Source organism: Oncorhynchus mykiss, chromosome 4, assembly GCF_057628025.1.
Source record: "Oncorhynchus mykiss isolate SJ-2025 chromosome 4, ASM5762802v1, whole genome shotgun sequence".
In the NCBI taxonomy this organism is placed as follows: domain Eukaryota; kingdom Metazoa; phylum Chordata; class Actinopteri; order Salmoniformes; family Salmonidae; genus Oncorhynchus; species Oncorhynchus mykiss.
In genome coordinates this window covers 76,379,933-76,405,522 of record NC_143025.1, presented here as the reverse complement: position 1 = coordinate 76,405,522, position 25,590 = coordinate 76,379,933, and the positions used below count along the sequence as shown (strand labels likewise).

Below are 25,590 nucleotides of genomic sequence, written 5' to 3'. Positions count from 1 at the left end.
CTAAATCTCTCTGGAGCATGGACGTTCCCCGCTATGATGATCACAGGCTGCGTTAGAAAGGAGTGTCACAAAAAACTATATGTATTTGGACCAATAAGAATATAGGTTGAAATGCCCCTTCATAGCCCTTCTAAGGATAGTCTTTCCACTCCCTGTTTAATATTGCACTTGTGACTGACTGGGTTCAAACCAGGCCTCTTTAAGAGGCTCCTCTGTCCTCCACTCATTACCTGTATTAATGGCACCTGTTTGAACTTGTTATCAGTATAAAAGACACCTGTCCACAACCTCAAACAGTCACACTCCAAACTCCACTATGGCCAAGACCAAAGAGCTGTCAAAGGACACCAGAAACAAAATTGTAGACCTGCACCAGGCTGGGAAGACTGAATCTGCAATAGGTAAGCAGCTTGGTTTGAAGAAATCAACTGTGGGAGCAATTATTAGGAAATGGAAGACATACAAGACCACTGATAATCTCCCTCGATCTGGGGCTCCACGCAAGATCTCACCCCGTGGGGTCAAAATGATCACAAGCAAAAATCCCAGAACCACACGGGGGGACCTAGTGAATGACCTGCAGAGAGCTGGGACCAAAGTAACAAAGCCTACCATCAGTAACACACTACGCCGCTAGGGACTCAAATGCTGCAGTGCCAGATGTGTCCCCCTGCTTAAGCCAGTACATGTCCAGGCCCGTCTGAAGTTTGCTAGAGAGCATTTGGATGATCCAGAAGAAGATTGGCAGAATGTCATATGGTCAGATGAAACCAAAATATAACTTTTTGGTAAAAACTCAACTCGTCGTGTTTGGAGGACAAAGAATGCTGAGTTGCATCCAAAGAACACATGAAGCATGGGGGTGGAAACATCATGCTTTGGGGCTGTTTTTCTGCAAAGGGACCAGGACGACTGATCCGTGTAAAGGAAAGAATGAATGGGGCCATGTATCGTGAGATTGAAAACCTCCTTCCATCAGCAAGGGCATTGAAGATGAAACGTGGCTGGGTCTTTCAGCATGACAATGATCCCAAACACACCGCCCGGGCAAAGAAGGAGTGGCTTCGTAAGAAGCATTTCAAGGTCCTGGAGTGGCCTAGCCAGTCTCCAGATTTCAACCCCATAGAAAATCTGTGAAAACCTTTTGAAGACTTTCAAAGCCATACAACACTCATTCTGTGGCCTCCAACTGCTCTTTAATACTATTAAAAATAAATGCACGCTCTTCAACCGATTGCTGCACGCACCCGCCCGCCCTTCTTGCATCACTACTCTGGACAGTTCTGACTTAGAATATGTGGACAAATACCTAGGTGTCTGGTTAGACTGTAAATTCTCCTTCCAGACTCACATTAAGCATCGCCAATCCAAAATTAAATATAGAATCGGCTTCCTATTTCACAACAAAGCCTCCTTCACTCATACTGCCAAACATACCCTCGTAAAACGGACTATCCTACCGATCCTTGACTTTGGCAATGTCATTAACAAAATAGCCTCTGACACTACTCAGCAAATTGGATGTAGTCTATCAATCACAGTGCCATCCATTTTGTCACTAAAGCCCCATATGCTACCCACCACTGCGACCTGTATGCTCTCGTTGGCTGGCCCTTGCTACATATTCGTCGCCAAACCCACTAGCTCCAGGACATATAAAAGTCTTTGCTAGGTAAAGCCCCGCTTTATCTCAGCTCACTGGTCACCATAGCAACACCCACCCGTAGCACGTGCTCCAGCAGGTATATTTCACTGATCATCCCCAAAGCCAACACCTCCTTTGGCTGTCTTTCCTTCCAGTTCTCTGCTGCCAGTGACTAACGAATTGCAAAAGTCACTGAAACTGGAGACTTATATCTCCCTCACTAACTTTAAGCATCAGCTGTTAGAGCAGCTTACCGATCACTGCACCTGTACACAGCCCATCTGTGAATAGCCCACCCAACTACCTCATCCCCATATTGTTATTTTCTTTGCTCTTTTGCACCCCAGTATCTCTACTAGAGGTCGACCGATTATGATTTTTCAACGCCGATACAGATTATTGGAGGACCCCAAAAAAAGCCGATACCGATTATTGGAGGACCAAAAAAAAGCCGATACCGATTATTGGAGGACCAAAAAAGGCCGATACCGATTATTGGAGGACCAACAAAAAAAAAAAACCCCCGATACTGATTATTGGAGGACCAAAAAAAAAGCCGATACCGATTATTGGAGGACCAAAAAAAGGCCGATACCGATTATTGGAGGACAAAAGAAAGCCGATACCGATTATTGGAGGACCAAAAAAAAAACGTTACCGATTATTGGAGGACCAAAAAAGGCCGATACCGATTATTGGAGGACCAAAAAAGGCCGATACCGATTAAATCGTCCGATGTTTATATATATATTTGTAATAATGACAATTACAACCATACTGAATGAACACTTAAACTTAATATAATACATCAATAAAATCTATATAGTCTCAAATAAATGAAACACGTTCAATTTGGCTTAAATAATGCAAATACAAAGTGTTGGAGAAGAATGTAAAAGTGAAATATGTGCCATGTAAAAAAGCTAACGTTTAAGTTCCTTTGCAGCGAACATGAAAACATAATGAAAGCTGGTAGTTCCTTTTAACATGAGTCTTCAATATTCCCAGGTATGAAGTTTTAGGTTGTAGTTATAGGACTATTTCTCTCTATACCATTTGTATTTCATATACCTTCGACTATTGGATGTTCTTATAGGTACTTTAGTATTGCCAGCCTAATCTCGGGAGTTGATAGGCTTGAAGATGGGCATAAACAGCGCAATACTTGAAGCACAGCGAAGAGCTGCTGGCAAATGCAAGACAGTGCTGTTTGAATGAATGCTTACGAGCCTGCTGCTGCCTACCACCGCTCAGTCAGACTGCTCTATCAAATCATAGACATAATTATAACACAATAACAAAGAAATACGCACCCATTAATATGGTCAAATCCGGAAACTATCACTATCGTTCCGTATCTTATCTAAAGGGTGGCATCCATAAGTCTAAATATTGCTGTTACATTGCACAACCTTCAATGTTATGTCATAATTACGTACATTTCTGGCAAATTAGTTCGCAAAGAGCCAGGCGGCACAAACTGTTACATATAACCTGACTCTGCGTGCAATGAACGCAAGAGAAGTGACACAATTTCCCTAGTTTAATATTGTCTGCTAACATTAATTTATTTTAACTAAAAATATACATGATTTTTTTTTAAATACTACTGTGTATTGATATTAAGAAAGGCATTGATGTTTACGTTTTTTTTCGCAAATGACCTTTTGTTTAATCATCCCCCGTTTGGCGAAGTTGGCAGTCTTTGTTAGGAATAAAATGGTCTTCACACAGTTCGCAATGAGCCAGGCGGCCCAAACTGCTGCATATAAACTGACTCTGTTGCACAGAACGCAAGAGAAGTGACACAATTTCCCTAGTTAAAAGAAATTCATGTTAGCAGGCAATATTAACTAAATATGCAGGTTTAAAAAGATATACTTGTGTATTGATTTTAAGAAATGTGTTGATGTTTATGGTTAGGTACACATTGGTGCAATGACAGTGCTTTTTTCGCAAATGCGCTTGTTAAATCACCCGTTTGGCGAAGTAGGCTGTGATTCAATGATAAATTAACATGCACCGCATCAATTATATGCAACGCAGGACAAGCTAGATATACTAGTAATATCAACCATGTGTAGTTAACTAGTGATTATGTTAAGATTGATAGTTTTTTTATGAGATAAGTTTAATGCTAGCTAGCACCTTACCTTGGCTCCTTGCTGCACTCGCATAACAGGTAGCCAGCCTGCCACGCAGTCTCCTCGTGGAGTACAATGTAATCGGCCATGATCGGTTTAAAAAAAATGCTGATTAATGATTGTTATGAAAACTTGAAAATCGTCCCTAATTAAATCGGCCATTCCGATTAGTCGGTCGACCTCTAATCTCTACTTGCACATCATCATCTACACATTTATCACTCCAGTGTTAATGCTAAATTGTAATTAATTACTATGGCCTATTTATTGCCCTACCTCCCTAATCTTACTACATTTGCGCACACTTTATATTTTCTTTTTCTATTGTGTTATTGACTGTACGTTTGTTTATCCCATGTGTAACTGTGTTGTTTTTGTCACACTGCTTTGTTTTATCTTGGCCAGGTAGCAGTTGTAAATGAGAACTTGTTCTCAACTGGCCTATGTGCTTAAATAAAAGTGAAATATATATATATATTTTTTTTTAAAACAGCCTTGTGAGACGGCCTGACCCCGCGAGCTTACATGAATGGTTCGCTACACACGGTAATCAGCCTGGTAATTACGAGGCTACTCTTCACCACCTCTGTTGCACTGGGGTACACAGATCCTTCTGCCACAGAAAGTGTTGTTGTGCAGTAGGCCTGACCTTGAACCCAGTCAGTTACATTGGTGCTAGACAACTATATGTTATTAGAGCTGTCCCCGACTAAATCTTGATCGACCTAGAGTTGTATGTCCTTTCGACCAATTGATAGGTAGAATTTAAACATGCATTTTTCCCTACACACACACACACACACACGTGTGTTTTAGTCAAATCAACAATATATAGGCTACTGAGCTTGTCTGATGCTTTAAGCACATTGTGATTAAATAATTAAGACACAAATTACTCAAGAGGGAGCCAGAGATCAAGATAGTTTTTTTTCTCTTCTGGTTAGGCCGTTTCCGACCCTCCTTCTCCTTCTGGCCTTAGCAGATTCTGCTGTTACGCTCCTGAAGTTGCAGTTCGATAATAGGCTACACCAGCTCTCTCAAAATCATTATCATGCGGTTAATCCAAATTCTAAAATGAACTTTATTGCCAACTAGGTAAAAATAGTCTACATAAAGCCAACAAATAAAAACATTGCAGCCTGCAGGTAGACAATATCCTGTAAAAATAAATATCCTAGAAATCACATTGGATACGCATGGCATGTCTGCAAGGAACTTGAAACATTGTACTGTATCAACTTTTAACTTTGATCTGGCCTGATGTTGGCAGTAGAAAACTTGCAACATTGTATAAATATTCTGGGCCTCCCCAGAGTTTCCTGCACCAGAGCTCCAGACAGGATAGACATAGCTGTAGGCAATTTACGCAAATAATAAGTAATCGGGTAGGCCTATTTTATGACGTTTCCCCTGGATCACAGCATTACATTTTTTCCCCCTTTCACACCAAGCGGTTATCAAAAGAGAGCTAGAAAGATATTTCAAATAGGCTACGTTGAGGAACTACTGTCATTCTCAATTGGGTGTAAAAACAGACTTTGTTTACTTGCTGTTTGAGGTGAAGAAAAAATTACTTTGAGAAGCTCCACAGTGGTGGTAAGTTAAGAAAATACGATCAGATCTTGGTCAACCAACAGCCTATTGACCAAACAATCGACCAGACGACTAAATGGGGTCAGACCCATTCACATTGGGGACAAATTGCGTTTTTCTGTGACACTCCCTTCTAACTTGGCCTGTGATCATCATAGAGGGAAACAGAACGCACATCCAAGCGCCAGAGAGTCTTAGCGTTCAGGAATTGGGTCATAATAACTCATAGCCAAAATGGTTCAAATGCTAGTCATATTCAGCTTAAGAAAATGAATTCAACATGCCACATTGGCTTCAGAAACTGACAGAAGTTTCTGTTTACCATAGTAAGCGTTTGATTCTATCTGTTCAGCTCTACCTTTCCTGACTGGCAAAGTACCAGTATGAGAAGTTACACAGTTGAAGTCGGAAGTTTGCATACTCTTAGCTTGGAGTCAGTAAAACTCGTTTTTCAACCACTCCACAAATTTCTTGTTAAACTATAGATTTGGCAAGTTGGTTAGGACATCTACTTTGTGCATGACAAGTCATTTTTCCAACAATTGTTTGCAGACAGATTATTTAACTTATAATTCACTGTATCACATTACCAGTGGGTCAGAAGTTTACATACACTAAGTTGACTGTGCCTTTAAACATCTTGGGAAAAATCCAGAAAATGTCATGGCTTTTGAAGATTCTGACATCATCCGAGTCAATTGGGGGTGTACCTGTGGATGTATTTCAAGGCCTACCTTCAAACTCAGTGCCTCTTTGCTTGACATCATGGGAAAATCAAAAGAAGCCAAGACCTCAGAAAAAAAAATTGTAGACCTCCACAAGTCTGGTTCATCCTTGGGAGCAATTTCCAAACGCCTGAAGGTACCACGTTCATCTGTACAAACAATAGTACCCAAGTATAAACACCATCGGACCATGCAGCAGTCATACCACTGAGGAAGGAGACGCGTTCTGTCTCCTAGAGAGGAACTTACTTGGTGCGAAAAGTGCAAATCAATCCCAGAACAACAGCAAAGGACCTTGTGAAGATGCTGGAGGAAACAGGTACAAAAGTATCTATATCCACATTAAAACGAGTCCTATATCGACATAACCTGAATGGCCATTCAGCAAGGAAGAAGCCACTGCTCCAAAACCGCCATAAAAACAAAGATACCAAATACTAATTGACTGCATGTAAACTTCTGTTTACATGTGATGAAAGAAATAAAAGCGGAAATAAAGCATTCTCTCTACTATTATTCTGACACTTCACATTCTTAAAATAAAGTGGTGATCCTAACTGACCTAAAACAGGGAATTGTTACTAGGATTAAATGTCAGGAATTGTGAAAAATTGTGTTTAAATGTATTTGGCTAAGGTGTATGTAAACTTCTGACTTCAACTGTATGAAACTTTGATTAAATTGAAATTATGGTTTGTAAACTTGATACACACAACGAACACAATATCATATTGAAAGTGAATATATAGATATTGAATTTGAATATTCAATTATATTTACATTTGATTTTTTAAAGTGAATGCAATATTCATTCAATTCCATTTCAAATCAAGAAAAACAGGTTCAATTTATGAATTCAATGATTAAATTTGTGCTGTAAACATTAAAAAATATTAAAAACAAATTTAATATCCTAATACAAATTCATTGTATCCAACATTGTGCAAAACGTTTCTGTGAAAAAACAGGTGGCCACCTCAAATGCTGTCTGTTGCCTCAAACGTAAATGGACGTTCTAAATAAGTGTTCTAATCACACCGGTTTGAGAGTATGCTGCAGGGAGAACTGTAAAATGATCACACCCATGTGTTCGTAAGCGTCAAAGGGTTAACGTGGCATAAGTCGTGGAAAAATGTATAGAATTGCAGGACATTTTCTGAAAATGTCTCTCCACCCTATGAAAAAGTGTAGAATTGCAGGAAATTATCTGTACAGCTTCCAGTTGTTTCCTCTGCCTAGGGCTGGGCGATATGGTGATATGTACCGTGTGATGATAGAGCATAATATGAAACGATAGACGTTTTTCTATCGTTTATTTCGTTGTGTCGCAAATCACACTCTTTACGGCAATATTTTTTGTCAATTGGCAGACGCTTTGCGTTCATCCACACATGCCGTGCGGAAGGATATTTACAACACAAACAAACATGGAGGAGAGAACGTGACACAGAGCACGGAGACACAGAACTCGTACCTAAAAGAGGGGCTACTTCAGTCGTATGGACGTGGTTTAGGTTTAAAATGTCTGGACACGGACCAGAAAACCGTCCTCTGCAAAATATACCACAGGCCGGTCCCAATAACAAACACCACTAACCTCTTTTACCACCTACGCTTGAATCATGTGAAACAGTACGGAGAGAGTCTACGGATGAGAACCAAAAAAGTACAGTCGGGTGCTCAAAACAAACCCCTGACTCAGACATTGTTTGGTTTGGATATTTTAGACCATATTCACATTTTAGGCCTATTTATTTTATGTTTTCTACTTACCCTTTTAGATTTTATACATTAATATTTTATATTTTGTTACATGCTTAATTGAACATTTGCGCCAAGGTTCTAAATAAAAGGAGAAATAATCAAATATGAGTAAGTACTTTTTATTTGTTGAGTATAATTCAAAATGTAATAAGAAATAGACCTTTACATATGTTCATTTTATATAAACTATTTATTAACTGAATTTACAGAAAATGTGCTATATCGCGATATGTATCGTAATCGGAATATGAAATGACCTATAATCGGGGATATGAGATTTTGGTCATATCGCCCAGCCCGAACTCCTCCCGTTGGCAAAATGTATAGAATTGCATGAAATCAGTTAAATTGCCAAATATTTTCCATCTCCACTCCATGGCAAAATGTGTAGAATTCCAGCAAACTTGCTTCAAAACTGCAAAATTCTCTGCACCCCATGGCAAAATGTATAGAATTGCAGGAAATTTACTCAGATTGAATTCTCTCTCAAATTTCACAGATTTAACTCACACTCTTTACAAGGAGGGTTAGCCCTAATCAATAGCTGGTAGCAGTCCCAAACAAAAGACCCCCCCAGCCCACTACTTGTGTTTAGTGTTCAGTTTTTCACCCTATATACACAGAATGGGTTTGTAATGGGACAAGTGTGAGAGTGTAAGTTTGAATACATACAGGTACACTGTGCATCAAACAACAATGGAATGCAACAACAAGTATATTTCTTCAATAAGCCAAGGTAATTGCCACATGTTCCAAATGAACACCATTTGTTTATTACAAACGGTTAGAAATATTTAATTTCAATTTTTATGAGTGATCACCTAGTCTGCGGACAGTTCAGCTCACGTCAGAACAGACACCAGCTAATGACCACACGTTTTAGACAATAGCTGCTGCGCGCGCACGCACACACACACACACACACACACACACCCACACACGAGTAGGTCGGCTATTTGTCCCCCTTCTTCAGAGGAGAGGTACTGGTCCCAGCAGCAGGGCGTCCCCTAAACCCTCCCCCTTTTACTGACCATACAATAATACTGCCCCCCTACCCCCTACTGGTCAGTGCAGCTTACTGGTCACTGGTCAGTAGGTTACCATACAACGCTAGTGAACCCTCTCAGTGGGAACTAACTAGAGCCCCCACCCCAATACATCTCAGGAAACCTCCAGTAAGTAGTCCATCTCCAGCAGCACAACCCCTCTAGTACTAAGGGGACCCACTGACCCTTGAAGGCCTCTTTCTCCACCCTCTCCCCCTAACACCGACCGCCTTCTCCCCTTGCCACATAACGAGCACCCCCTGGCTAAGCAAATACACAACACCATTGACCAGCGCTCCTGCTCCGAAGTCTGGACAGTTCATTAAGGACCAATCCCTACAGTCAGTCACAGCCTATCCTATCTGACACCCTTACAACCCAGCTGCTCTTGCCTCTCTTACCCTCGTTTCCTCCTCACTAATATAACGTTTTACAACTCCTAAACTTTCCCTCTGGCTCTTCAGAAGCAAAACAATTCTTCTGAAAACAGCCCATCACAAGGCCTCTCTCCACCACTCTCCATGGCTAACACAGAGCACCCACAAACACATGCACACACACACTTAGGGTTTGAGGGTTTGTGTGGTTGCCAGGATGATCGAGGCTATAGCGCTGTGGTCACCATGGCAACAGTCCGGAGCTCAGCTCACCCCCGAGCCTGAGGAAGGGAGTGAAGAGAGGCACCGAGAGCAGAGCGTCAATAAAGCCCTCTATTTCTCATAGCACTCAGACAGACAGACAGACAGAGACACTTGGAGTGGTGTAAGGGTTCAGTCACACACACACACACTCACACGACCAGAGAGCTTGAAAACAAGAGAAACAAAAAACTTTGTGAAAAAGTTCTGCACGAAAGGAAAAATTGGCTCGTTCCAACCCCCTCGGCGCTTTAGCATCTGTCCCAAGAGGAGGGGGGATATAGACGGGAAGGGGGGCGGTTGTTATTGCAGTCGGCACAGAGTGAGCGTGTGTGCGCTTCCTCAGACGACCTGACAGCTCCTTCGTTTTCCCAGCTGTGCCAGTCACAATGAGGCCAGTGTGTTTCTACAGTAAACCAGTTTGGGGAGCAGAGGAGGAGGGGTTCAATACTGAGGGCTAGATAGAGTGGGAGTGACCCTGTTACACTGTCAGCCCAGAGATGGATCACTTATAGATCTGAGGGAAGCTCCGTTCTTCTCGTCCACATTCACTTAATGTCACTGTAGGAAAGTCAACATAATCATTCATTCTGCATACCTCACCTCTTACATTCTCTTTTGATATTTGACTGATACAGTATACCAAAGTTCATTTCAACTACTTCAACTAAAGCCTAACAGTGCAACAAGAGTTTCATATGGGTTTTCAGAACGATTAATGTCCATATAAATAGCAGTGAATAAAAAAATTACATCACTGACAACAGACCAATTAAAAAGCACTATCCTCCACCTGGTGGCCTCCATAATGTGTCTAATTTATTTTCCTAAGATTCCTGCCTTATGAGCTTCCCATATTTCCTGAGCAGCGTGCTGCAGTCTGGCCACGGTGCCGGGACAAGTCCAGGAATGTCTGAGTCCGGGGGAGAGAATTCAGACTGTGAATAAAACTCCTATAAGAGCAGGGATCCCTCGGGATGACCAGGAAAACAAGGAGCAGCTTCTGCCTTATAGGAGACTAAACAACAACAACAATGAACAGCATTGCCACTGAAACAACAGCAGCAGCAGCACTTTGACCACAATAGAAACTACAACATCCAATACTATAAAAGGTAGTAACTTGTATAGTGTTTAGTATTGACATAAACGGCTTAATGAGTAAACAAATCACTACAGGCGGAAGAGGAGTGGAAATGAGGGATGGAGGGAGGGATGGAGGGAGGGAGGGAGGGAGGGAGGGAGGGAGGGAGGGAGGGAGGGAGGGAGGGAGGGAGGGAGGGAGGGAGGGAGGGAGGGAGGGAGGGAGGGAGGGAGGGAGGGAGGGAGGGAGGGAGGGAGGGAGGGAGGGAGAAGTGAACTGGGGCACAGAACTTAAAAAGGGGCAAGAAAGAGAGGAGGCTGCCAGTTACATTTGGACATGGTAGTGTGTGAGATGTGATTGTGTGAGATATGTGTGTATGTGTGTGTGTGAGAGTGAGTGTGAGTGTGAGAGTGAGTGTGTGTGTAGGGGACATACTGAGGAAGCTGTGTTTGGACTCAGATTAAAAATGCAGGATGAGGGTCCAGCAGGAAGAGATTGTGAAAGGGCCTACCTCTCCTCCACCTCTCCACCCTCTCTCCTCCACCCTCTATTCCCACCATTACAACACAACTAAACACAGCCCCCTGGACATAGGAAGAACAGACACGTCTCAATTGAACATCCACATATCCTTGGTAACTTCGAGTTTATGAAACTCAAAATGTAAACATAAACAGTACTGTTCTATTATGTAAGAAGTTAAAATAAATCAAGGCTAAATATGATCCAAAGACTAAGTACTTTCAAGTTGTTCTGTCCTCCTCCGTGGTGACGCAGTTTGGCTGGATGCCCCAGTTAAACCCTCATAATAAGGGCACACACAACCACAATCAAGCACACACACTAGTGTTCGAAAGGTGAGATACTAGAGTCTGAGGTTGACAGACAACAACCTCAACATGACAAATCAACAGGCCAAAACCCTATCAATCCATCATTATCCTCCACATCAAACAAAATCACATTTCAATCATAGAAGGCTTAGAACATTAAGATCCAGACACACGTCTTCATTCCATTTCAATAAAACAAGACAAAAAACCCACTAACATCTCAACAACCCTCCATCACACACACATCCTAGCACTCTTAAACATAGGATACTGTTCCTGCCAACCTGCAGCCCCGCATGATCATATACACAAACATGAAACTTCAGAGAACCAGAAGGATGTATACACTGTTGGACACTAGTAGACACTAGACAGTGACACACAAAGACACACACCTTTACCTTAACTGCAGAAGAGAGGATAGATGCTATAATACCAATAGACTGACATCTAAGTAAAGGGGGATCCAAGGGATCCATAAGCCCCAGGCTAAATTAAAACCTTGGACAGAGTCCTTTCAGATCAGAGCAGCCCAGGCGCATCAACCACCACAATGATGATTAAATGAGACTCTGGCAGGGGAAAACCATGTCTAGAGTTAATGTAAAGGAGCCTCTGGCAGGGGAAAACCATGTCTAGAGTTAATGTAAAGGAGACTCTGGCAGGGGAAAACCATGTCTAGAGTTAACGTAAAGGAGACTGTTAGGGGAAAACCATGTCTAGAGTTAATGTAAAGGAGACTCTGGCAGGGGAAAACCATGTCTAGAGTTAACGTAAAGGAGACTCTGGCAGGGGAAAACCATGTCTAGAGTTAATGTAAAGGAGCCTCTGGCAGGGGAAAACCATGTCTAGAGTTAACGTAAATTAGACTCTGGCAGGGGAAAACCATGTCTAGAGTTAACGTAAAGGAGACTCTGGCAGGGGAAAACCATGTCTAGAGTTAACGTAAAGGAGACTCTGGCAGGGGAAAACCATGTCTAGAGTTAATGTAAAGGAGACTCTGGCAGGGGAAAACCATGTCTAGAGTTAATGTAAAGGAGACTCTGGCAGGGGAAAACCATGTCTAGAGTTAACGTAAAGGAGACTCTGGCAGGGGAAAACCATGTCTAGAGTTAACGTAAAGGAGACTCTGTTAGGGGAAAACCATGTCTAGAGTTAACGTAAAGGAGACTCTGGCAGGGGAAAACCATGTCTAGAGTTAATGTAAAGGAGACTCTGGCAGGGGAAAACCATGTCTAGAGTTAATGTAAAGGAAACTCTGGCAGGGGAAAACCATGTCTAGAGTTAACGTAAATGAGACTCTGGCAGGGGAAAACCATGTCTAGAGTTAACGTAAATTAGACTCTGGCAGGGGAAAACCATGTCTAGAGTTAATGTAAAGGAGCCTCTGGCAGGGGAAAACCATGTCTAGAGTTAATGTAAAGGAGACTCTGGCAGGGGAAAACCATGTCTAGAGTTAACGTAAAGGAGACTCTGGCAGGGGAAAACCATGTCTAGAGTTAACGTAAAGGAGACTCTGGCAGGGGAAAACCATGTCTAGAGTTAACGTAAATTAGACTCTGGCAGGGGAAAACCATGTCTAGAGTTAATGTAAAGGAGACTCTGGCAGGGGAAAACCATGTCTAGAGTTAACGTAAAGGAGACTCTGGCAGGGGAAAACCATGTCTAGAGTTAATGTAAAGGAGACTCTGGCAGGGGAAAACCATGTCTAGAGTTAATGTAAAGGAGACTCTGGCAGGGGAAAACCATGTCTAGAGTTAACGTAAATTAGACTCTGGCAGGGGAAAACCATGTCTAGAGTTAACGTAAATTAGACTCTGGCAGGGGAAAACCATGTCTAGAGTTAATGTAAAGGAGACTCTGGCAGGGGAAAACCATGTCTAGAGTTAACGTAAAGGAGACTCTGGCAGGGGATTCAGCCTTACAAATGCACTACTTTAAAACTGATACACTCTTTCAAAAAGACCTCTGCTGTGAATCTCCCTGACAAAGTCTGATTCATAGTCAAACAGTACAAGTGTACAGTATATAACAATATTACAGAACAACAGCGTTAGGAAGTCCCTCCTCACCTTTGAGACTGTTCCAACAGCTAGTCTTTCCTTTGGGCAGCCAGTCGCTGATGATATCCCAGTATCCTTTAACTGTTTAGGTCCATCTCCACGCATCGGGAAGTTTTGCCTCACACACACACACTAAAACTGGTACATGCTCTAAAGCAGAGAGCTATTCTGTATATGGAGTGGTCAGTGGAAAGACAGGTCCCCACCTCTATGAGGTCAGTCAGCTCAAAGAGAGAGGGGAGAGAAGCGAGGTGAACAGATGGGAGCGGAACAGAAAGGAGCAGAGCCGACTGGGAGGGGAGAGAGAAGGGAGCGCTCGTCCAGCCAGCCCACATCCTGACCAATTACTGCTGCAAGAGAAACCTCTTTTTCACTATCTCGCTCTCTCCATCACTCTCCCTCTCTCACACACACACACAGACAGAGCGCGCTCTCACACACACACGCTCACGGTCCCTCCCTCACACACACACACACACACACGCGCGCTCCCACCCTCACACACGCACGCGCGCACGCTCCCTCCCTCACACGCGCACGCGCGCGCTCCCTCACACACACGCGCTCCCTCACACACACGCGCGCACGCTCCCTCACACACACGTGCACGCGCTCACTCACACACGCGCACGCGCACCCTCACACACGCTCCCTCACACACACACACGCTCCCTCACACACACACACGCTCCCTCACACACGCGATCCCTCACACACACACACACACACGCGCTCCCTCACACACACACGCACGCACGCACGTGCTCCCTCACACACACACACGCGCTCCCACACACACACGCGCTCCCTCACACACACACACGCGCTCCCTCACACACACACACGCGCTCCCTCACACACACACGCGCTCCCACACACACACACGCGCTCCCTCACACACACGCGCACGTGCTCACTCACACACGCTCCCTCACACACACACACGCTCCCTCACACACACACACGCTCCCTCACACACACACACGCTCCCTCACACACGCGATCCCTCACACACACACACACACACACACGCGATCCCTCACACACACACACACACACACGCGCTCTCTCACACACACACGCACGCACGCACGTGCTCCCTCACACACACACACGCGCTCCCTCACACACACACACGCGCTCCCACACACACACGCGCTCCCTCACACACACACACACACGCGCTCCCTCACACACACACGCGCTCCCTCACACACACACGCGCTCCCTCACACACACACGCGCTCCCTCACACACGCGCTCCCTCACACACGCGCTCCCTCACACACACGCGCTCCCTCACGCTCCCTCACACACACACGCTCGCTCCCACACACACACACGCTCCCTCACGCACACACACACACACACGCTCCCCCACACACGCACACGCTCCCCCTCACACACGCTCCCTCTCACACACACACACGCTCCCTCACACACTCACGCTCCCTCACACACTCACGCTCCCTCACACACTCACACACACACACGCTCCCTCACACACACACACACACGCTCCCTCACACACACACACACGCTCCCTCCCTCACACACTCACGCTCCCTCACACACACTCGCTCCCTCACACACACGCTCCCTCACACACACGCTCCCTCACACACACACACACACGCTCCCTCACACACGCGCTCCCCCTCACAAACACACACACACACGCGCTCCCCCTCACACACGCACACGCGCTCCCTCACACACACACACACACACACACACGCTCCCTCACACACACACACACGCTCCCTCACACACACACGCTCCCTCACACACACACACACACTCTCCCTCACACACACACACACACACACACACACGCTCCCTCACACACACACACACACACACACGGTCCCTCACACACACACGCTCCCTCACACACACGGTCCCTCACACACACACGCTCCCACACACACGCTCCCTCACACACACACACACACACACGCTCCCACACACACGCTCCCTCACACACACACACACACACACGCTCGCTCACACACACGCTCCCTCACACACACACACACGCTCCCTCACACACACACACACACGCTCCCTCACACACACACACACACACACACACACACACACACACACACACACACACACACACACACACACGCTCCCTCACACACACGCTCCCTCACACACACGCTCCCTCACACACACGCTCCCTCACACACGCGCTCCCCCTCACACACACGCGCTCCCCCTCACACACACGCGCACGCTCCCTCACACACACGCGCACGCTCCCTCACACACACGCGCACGCTCCCTCACACACGCGCTCCCCCTCACAAACACACACACGCGCTCCCCCTCACACACGCGCTCCCTCACACACACGCTCCCTCCCACACGCGCTCCCCCTCACAAACGCACACGCGCTCCCCCTCACACACGCACACGCTCCCTCACACACACACACGCTCCCTCACACACACACACACGCTCCCTCACACACACACACACACACGCTCCCTCACACACACGCGCTCCCCCTCACACACGCACACGCGCTCCCTCACACACACGCGCTCCCTCACACACACGCGCTCCCTCACACACGCGCGCTCCCTCACACACGCGCGCTCCCTCACACACGCGCGCTCCCTCACACACACACACGCTCCCTCACACACACACACGCTCCCTCACACACACACACACACACGCTCCCTCACACACACACGGTCCCTCACACACACACACGGTCCCTCACACACACACACGGTCCCTCACACACACACACGGTCCCTCACACACACACACGGTCCCTCACACACACGGTCCCTCACACACGCTCCCCCTCACACGCGCTCCCACACACACACTCTCGCTCCCCCACACGCACCCTCACGCACGCTCACGTTCCCTCACGCTCCCGCCGCGCTCCCTCACGCTCCCACCCACGCGCGCGCGCGCGCTCCCTCCCTCCCTCGCGCTCCCACCCACGCGCTCCCTCGCGCTCCCACCCACACACTCCCTCCCACGCGCTCCCTGACATGCACTACCCCCCTCTCGCTCGCGTGCACTCCCCCCTCCCCCACACACACACGCTCCCTCCCTCCCACACGCGCTCTCTCCCTCTCACACACACACTCCAACCCGGATGTCCTAGCTGTGTCTGAATCCTGGCTTAGGAAGGCCACCAAAAATTCTGAAATTTCCATCCAACTGCAACATTTTCTGTCAAGATAGAACTGCCAAAAGGGGGCAGAGTGACAATCTACTGCAGAGATAGCCTGCAAAGTTCTGTAATACTATCCAGGAATGTGCCCAAACAGTTCAAGCTTATACTTTTAAAAAGCCACCTTTCAAGAAATAAGCCTCTCACGGTTGCCGCTTGTTATAGACCCCTTTCAGCCCCCAGCTGTGCCCTGGACACCATATGTGAATTGATTGCCCCCATCTATCTTCAGAGTTCGTACTGTTAGGTGACCTAAACTGGGATATGCTTAACACCCCGGCCGTCCTACAATCTAAGCAAATTATCATGGAACCTACCAGGTACAACCCCAAAATCCATAACCATGGGCACCCTGTTGGATATCATCTTGACCAACTTGCCCTCTAAATACACCTCTGCTGTCTTCAACCAGGATCTCAGCAATCACTGCCTCATTGCTTGCGTCCGTGGTCAAACGCTCCCTAAAACACTTCAGCGAGCAGGCCTTTCCAATCGACCTGGCCCGGGTATCCTGGAAGGATATTGACCTCATCCCGTCAGTAGAGGATACCTGGTTGCTCTTTAAAAGTGCTTTCCTCACCATCTTAAATAAGCATGCCCCATTCAAAAAAATTACAACTAAGAACAGATAGTGAGCCCTTGGTTCACCCCAGACTTGACTGCCCTTGACACGCACAAGTTCTGAATTAGCATCAAATAACCCCCACGATATGCAACTTTTCAGGGAAGTCAGGAACCAATATACAAAGCCAGCTTGAAAAAGCTAGCCTTTGCTTTCCTAACAGAGAATTACATCCTGTGGCACTATTTCCAAAAAGTATTGGGACACTAAAGTCCAAGGAGAACAAGAACACCTCGTCCCAGCTGCCCACTGCACTTAGGTTAGTCAACACCGATAAATCCACGATATTCGAGAATTTCAGTAAGCATTTTTCCACTGCTGGCCACACTTTCCACCTGGCTAACCCCACCCACCCCGCTTTTCCTTCACCCAAATCCAGATAGCTGATGTTCTAAAAAGAGCTGCAAAATCTGGATCCCTACAAATCAGATGAGCGAGAATCTGGACCCTCTTTCTAAATTTATCAGCCGAAATTGTTGCAACCCCTATTGCTAACCTATTCAACCTCTTGGGTATCATCTGAGATCCCCAAAGATTGGAAAGCTGCAGATGTCATCCCCCTCTTCAAAAGGGGAGACACTCCAGACCCAAACTGTTATAGAGCTATATCTATCTAAAATCTTTGAAAGTTAAGTTAATAAACAGATCACCGACCATTTCGAATCCCACCGTACCTTCTCCACAATGCAATCAGGTTTCCGAGCTGGTCATGGGTGCACCTCAGCCACGCTCAAGGTCCTAAACGGTATCATAACCGCCATCGATAAAAGTACTGTGCAGCCGTCTTCATCGACCTGGCCAAGGCTTTCGACTCTGTCAATCACCACATTCTTATCGGCAGACTCAATAGCCTTGGTTTCTCAAATGACTGCCTCGCCTGGTTCAACAACTACTTCTGAAATAAAGTTCAGTGTTTCAAACCAGAGGGCCTGTTGTCAGGACCTCTGGCAGTCTATGGGGGTGCCACAGGGTTCGAATCTCTGGCCGACTTTTCTCTGTATTCATCAATTATGTCGCTCTTGCTATTGGTGATTCTCTGATCCACCGCAGACGACACCATTCTGTATACATTTGTCCCTTCTTTGGACACTTAAATTTCAATGCCATACAACCCTTCCGTGGCCTCCAACTGCTCTTAAATGCTAGTTAAACTAAACTACATGCTCTTCAACCGATTGCTGCCTGCACCCCCCCGCACGACTAGCATCACTACTCTGGACAGTTGACTTAGAATACGTGGACAAATACAAATACCTAGGTGTCTGTTTAGACTGTAAATTCTCCTTCCAGACTCAAATTAAGCATGTCCAATCCAAAATTAAATATAGAATTGGCTTCCTATTTCACAACAAAGCCTCCTTCACTCATGCTAATAAACATACCCTCGTAAAACTGATTATCATAACGAACCTAGACTTCGGGGATGTCATTTACAAAATAGCCTCCAAAAATCTACTCAGCAAATTGGATGTAGTCTATCAATCACAGTGCCATCCATGTTGTCACTAAAGCCCCATATGCTACCCACCACTGCGAACTGTATGCTCTCATTGGCTGGCCCTCGCTACATATCCGTCGCCAATCCCACTGGCTCCAGGTAATCTATAAGTATTAAAGCCCCCCCTTATCTCAGCTCACTGGTCACCCTAGCAACACCCACCCGTAGCACGTGCTCCAGCAGGTATATTTCACTGGCCATCCCCAAAGCCAACACCTCCTTTGGCCGCCTTTCCTTACAGTTCTCTGCTGCCAATGACTGGAATTGCAAAAGTCACTGAAACTGGAGACTTATATCTCCCTCACTAATTTTAAGCATGAGCAGCTTACCGATCACTGCACCTGTAGACAGCCCTATCTGTGAATAGCCCACCCAACTACCTCATCCCAATATTGTAATTTTTGTTTTGCTCCTTTGCACCCCAGTATCTCCACTTGCACATCTGCACATCTATCACTCCAGTGTTAATGCTAAATTGTAATTATTTCGCCACTATGGCCTATTTATTGCCTTTACCTCCCTAATCTTACAATATTTGCACACACTGTACATTGATTTTTCTAGTGTTATTGACTGTACGTTTGTTTATTCCATGTGTAACTGTTGTTTTTGTCGCACTACTTCGCTTTATCGTGGACAGGTTGCAGCTGTAAATTAGAACTTTTCCCAACTGGCCTACCTGGTTAAATAAAAGGTGACATAAATCAAATAAACATACCTGCATATCTGAGTGAATAGTCATTGTGAGTAGTAGGGACTCATTGTTCTGAATCCTCAGTGCAGTATGCACAGCCAGGTCAGAGGAAAGTCCCCTCACTGAGAGTCAACGGCGTTCCTCACTCCTGACTTCAACAAGGTTGCCTGGGATCAGATACTCACAGCCCAGTTCCCAACACCAGTTCACTTCCTAATTTCCATGCTCTCAGTGAAGGATTTTCATTTTCTAGAAATATGAAATATTTAGGATGCCATTCCTTGGACTGGACAATTATCCTTCTGGAGAAATCACTCATGCACTGTATGTATACACATGCATGTGTCACACACACACACTACAGTAAGTAATGTTAACCATTGACTCTGACATATCGTCTGTGGCGATCCGATCATAGCCATCCATACTCTGTGGGCAGAGAGGATATGGGTCACCAGCTGTTATCTTAACCTGTATAATCCCCAGGCTGCCACACCCAGAGAGCAGGGAATAACACTCACACAATACAAGAACACGCAGGCAATACACAACAGCCTACACACTCACAATACACAACAGCCTACACACTCAGTACAAACACTGTCTTCAAAAACATATATACCTATACGTTTAAGACACTAGGGCTGTGACGTTGATGGAATTTTGGATGACTTATTGGTCAGCCAGATGACCGCGGACACGTTATAAATCATTTGAACAGCACGATTTAGTTTTAAAGACGCACATTTTCTCCTCTGCTCCTGACGCCACTCCTGACTGCAGGGAAGGGGCAGTGCCTAGGCAACCAAATACTTGTTTGCTACAACACCTTGCATGTTTGAGCAAGGAGCAACAAAGCGTCATTACGTTGTAAAGAATCCATGTTAAACGCAGAAAAGGACACCGCACAAATACTGGACTTCCCGTCTACAGTCAGCTGTAATGCCCCCCCAAAAAAACATTTTGTTGGCTATTTTAATTTCAAGACGGTCTTCATCCATAATCAACGGTTACTCAATTATACGGTAATTGTGCCAGGCCTATATGACACACAATACCCCAGACCTACAAGAGATGAGGAGAATAATAGATATTAGTTGGTGATTATGATATCCTTGGGCAATGTCCATGGTTGGGCTCCAGAATAATGTATTAGCACAACACAGGATGCCAAAGATGGGGAGTGAAGATTATATAGCCTAAACAACACAATAAGGACTGCTCCTGGGTGGTGGAACAGAGATGCCCCAAGGGTCATATTATGAGCGGAATACTAGAATGACCTACAGAGAGGCAGATAGTGCATCCATTGACAATGTTTTGACTACTTATATCATATGATCTACCTGACATGTGCACCACCTGAGAATATAGATGCATTTGGGAGAGACATTTGCCATCTAAGGTAGGTTAGGAGTGTAGAAGTCAAAAGACACCCACCGTCATTGGCTGCACACGTGTTTGTCACAGAGAGGTGAGATATTGCAGCACACTAGAGGTGCTATTGGAGGAAAATCAGATGCCAGTCAAAACATACCCCTAATATAGATGTAATGAGGAGCGAATAAAAGCCTCGGACTTACCCCAAACTTCCACAGGAAACGCCTCCCCTCCCCGTCCCTCTCCGGATGTTTGGAGATTAAGGAATCAAACAGGAAGTGATGTCATCCACCTGGGACATGAATCATCTCCAGTTAGTAGCATTGTCACGCCAGAGGAGTAAGTCGAAACCCCATCCTTTCATTCTCTCTCTAATCAAGGATCTATTCATTCTCATGCATTGTTCTGATGATGGTATCATTTAACACATCTCATTGTTTACTTCCTGGTTCTGCTGAATGAGCTCATGTCAGATTATGATGAACTTTGGAATTAGATTGTGTGTGACAACAGTATAGAGAGATAACGTCATTGAATGAGTAAGCAAAATTTCAAGTGAAGTGGTCGACCATTTCAGGCCAAGCATGCACGCACAAAAATAACAGACAAGGAGTTTGAGACATTTTCTATAAAAAAAATGTTTTTTAAAGGGAGTACATAGGGAGTACTAAGTCCCTCTAAAATACACCACACTATAGATGTGTAATTGGGCATTAGAGGGAACCCATGTGTTTGCTATTAAAATTAAAAACCTATATTACAGTGTAGAACAGAGTAGGCCACAACGCTACCACAGAGCTTTTCATGAAAACAGCCTTCTCCTCAGTAATCCTGGCCAAAACGCATTAGTGCCCGTTGAGTTTTGGTGAAGTTTCCTCCATTTGCTGGTGGTGAAGAGGGGGTAAAAGCTAAAATTGTATGTACAGTGCCTTGCGAAAGTATTCGGCCCCCTTGAACTTTGCGACCTTTTGCCACATTTCAGGCTTCAAACATAAAGATATAAAACTGTATTTTTTTGTGAAGAATCAACAACAAGTGGGACACAATCATGAAGTGGAACGACATTTATTGGATATTTCAAACTTTTTTAACAAATCAAAAACTGAAAAATTGGGTGTGCAAAATTATTCAGCCCCCTTAAGTTAATACTTTGTAGCGCCACCTTTTGCTGCGATTACAGCTGTAAGTCGCTTGGGGTATGTCTCTATCAGTTTTGCACATCGAGAGACTGACATTTTTTCCCATTCCTCCTTGCAAAACAGCTCGAGCTCAGTGAGGTTGGATGGAGAGCATTTGTGAACAGCAGTTTTCAGTTCTTTCAACAGATTCTCGATTGGATTCAGTTCTGGACTTTGACTTGGCCATTCTAACACCTGGATATGTTTATTTTTGAACCATTCCATTGTAGATTTTGCTTTATGTTTTGGATCATTGATCATTGTTGGAAGACAAATCTCCGTCCCAGTCTCAGGTCTTTTGCAGACTCCATCAGGTTTTCTTCCAGAATGGTCCTGTATTTGGCTACATCCATCTTCCCATCAATTTTAACCATCTTCCCTGTCCCTGCTGAAGAAAAGCAGGCCCAAACCATGATGCTGCCACCACCATGTTTGACAGTGTGGATGGTGTGTTCAGCTGTGTTGCTTTTACGCCAAACATAACGTTTTGGGTTGTTGCCAAAAAGTTCAATTTTGGTTTCATCTGACCAGAGCACCTTCTTCCACATGTTTGGTGTGTCTCCCAGGTGGCTTGTGGCAAACTTTAAACAACACTTTTTATGGATATCTTTAAGAAATGTCTTTCTTCTTGCCACTCTTCCATAAAGGCCCCTGAATTCTTGTGCATTTTCTGCACTGTGCAATGATATGGGCAGCGACCATGTAACGCTTTTACAACATAGAGAAGAAGTGTGCTGGTTATTAAGGGGCAAAGTATTGACATGTTGTTTTGAATTGAGAGACGAGCTTAAAGTTTTATTTATTGACCATCATTTTCACTTGTCTGACCGCTTTGCATGATGGCGAGTTTCTCACATGACTGGCCGATCTGAGGGATGTTTTTTCCTGCCTGAATGATCTGAATCTAGGATTACAGGGACTCGCAACTATATTCAATGTGTGGGACAAAATTGAGGCTATGACTAAGAAGTTGGAGCTCTTCTCAGTCTGCGTTAAGGACAACACACAGGTTTTCCATCATTGTATGATTTTTCGTGTGCAAATTACCTCAAACTTACAGACAATGTCAAATGTGATATAGCGAAGCACCTGAGTGAGTTGGGTGCGCAATTACGCAGGTACTTTCCCGAACGGATGATAAACTTGATTCTTTATCCCTTTCATGTCCAGCCTCCAGTCAGTCCACTTACAGATATCTGAACAAGAGAGCCACATCGAAATTGCAACAAGCAGTTCTGTGAAAATGTATTTTAAAATCAGAAGCCACTGACAGATTTCTGGATAGGGCGGCGCTCCGAGTATCCTGCCTTGGCAAATCAAGCTGTTAAGACACTGATGCCCTATGCAACCACGTACCTATGTGAGAGTGGACTCTCGGCCTTCACTAGCATGAAAACTAAATACAGGCAGACTGTGTGTGGAAAATGATTTAAGACAGACTCTCTCCAATACGCAGCAGGTAGCCTAGGGGTTAGAGCGTTGGGCCAGTAACAAAAAGGTTGCTAGTTTGAATCCCCGAGCTGACAAGGTACAATTCTGTTGTTCTGCCTCTGAACAAGGCAGTTAACCCACTGTTCCTAGGCCGTCATTGTAAATAGGAATTTGTTCTGAACTGACTTGCCTAGTTAAATAAAAGGTTAAAAAAAATAAAAAATACAACACAACATTGAGGAGTTATGTGCATCCTTTCAAGCACACCCTTCTCATTAACCTGTGGTGAATTACTCAATTTTTGATGAACAAATAAGGTTTTATATGTAAGATAGCTACATAAAGAGCAAAATTATTGATTATTATATTATTATTTGTGCCCTGGTCCTATAAGAGCTCTTCATCACTTCCCACGAGCCAGGTTGTGACAAAAACCGCACTCATTCTTATGTATAAATGTATCATAGTGCATTCTTATGTATAATGACGGCAGAAAAAAAAACATTTGAGAGTGCGCTGACCCTGGTGCTAGAGGGGGTACGCAGCTGGAGGTTAAATGTTTAAAGGGGTACGGGACTATAAAAAAGTTTGGGAACCACTGGCCTAAAACATAAGTGCCCAACCTTACTAATGCGCATGGCTGAATGGAAGTCCCCGCAGCAATGTTCCAACATTTAGTGGAAAGCCTTCCCAGAAAAGTGGAGGCTGTTATAGCAGCAAAGGGGGGACCAACTCCATATCAATGCCCATGATTTTGGAATGAGATATTCGACGAGCATGTGTCCACATACACTACACTACAAAGTATAATCATTTTGTGATGTCACTTGTTAAATCTACTTGAGTCAGTATAGATGAAAGGGAGGAGACAGGTTAAAGAAGGACTTTTAAACTTTGAGAAATTGAGACATGGATTGTGTATGTGTGCTTTTCAGAGGGTGAATGGGCAGGACAAAAGATTTAAGTGCCTTTGAACGGGGTATGGTATTAAGTGCCAGACGCACCAGTTTGAGTGTGTCAAGAACTGCAACACTGCTGGGTTTTTCACACACACAGGAAACTGTTGAGCATCAAGAATGGTCCTCCACCCAAAGGACATCGAGCCAACTTGACAACTGTGGGAAGCATTGTCAATATGGGCCAGCATCCCTGTGGAACGCAGGGTTCATGCCCCGACAAATTGAGGTTGTTCTGAAGAAAAAAGGGTGTGCAAATCAATATTAGGAAGGTGTTCCTAATGTTTTGTACACAGTGTTACATGTAGATAACTTTGTTAGAAAGAACACTATATTTCCCTTGACAGAGTGATGCAGAACGTAGAAAATTGCTCTACTTATGCACAATGTAAAAACTTACCCCACAAGTAGAATATCACTTCACTGTCCACCCAAATATAGACAATAGCCTTTGGATTTACCACACAAGTACCATAAAATAATCTCATCACACATCATCCATTGTGACAGTATGATCAACAGTGGGGCCTTTCATAAAAGAGGAAGCAACACCATTAGAGAGACAGACCCTCTATGAAACATCCTGGCCTTTGAGATCTAATGACCTTACAGTATACGAGAGGCTAACCAGTAGACCCATCGGCCTCCGTTTTCCAGTAGACAAGCAGTACTGCATGTTTAGTTGATGGGCTTACATCAGTGTGTTGGCCAGGCGACCAGACCACTGAGTGTGAGGTCATCTACACAGACGACCAGACTGCTCTTAAAGATCCACTTTTAGACTTTTACACACACACACAAAGAAAAACTCCATGATACAGATCCATAATGCACATACAAAGCCGCACCCCATGCAAGCACACATACTCACTGACATTCACAGACAGGCACCTTTCGACCTACTCACAGGCATGCATACACACAAATATGCACTAAGGCCAGGACGATACCAGTATCGCGATGCTCGTTAGTATTGTGGTAAGGAAACAAAACAGAGGATTTAACTTATTTTGGAAAAACAGCCCTAACATTTGAAACAAACGTCACTGTTGTCATCCAGTCTCACAGGCGATACAGCATTGACACAGCAC

The 25,590-nt window shown here is 44.8% G+C and overlaps 1 protein-coding gene across 2 annotated transcripts in view; it reads right to left on the bottom strand.

The window, feature by feature from the left end:
- LOC110522355 (pleckstrin homology domain-containing family G member 1) overlaps nt 1–25,590 on the bottom strand; it is a 139,574-nt gene that overhangs the window by 71,183 nt on the left and 42,801 nt on the right. Inside the window, exon 1 of one of the 2 annotated variants that reach the window (XM_036976027.2) lies at nt 13,545–14,004. The exons of the other annotated variant lie outside the window; for it this stretch is intronic. The gene's annotated coding sequence lies outside the window, so the exon portion shown is untranslated. Of the gene's footprint in view, nt 1–13,544; nt 14,005–25,590 lie in introns of those variants that run through there. 2 annotated transcript variants of the gene reach the window in all.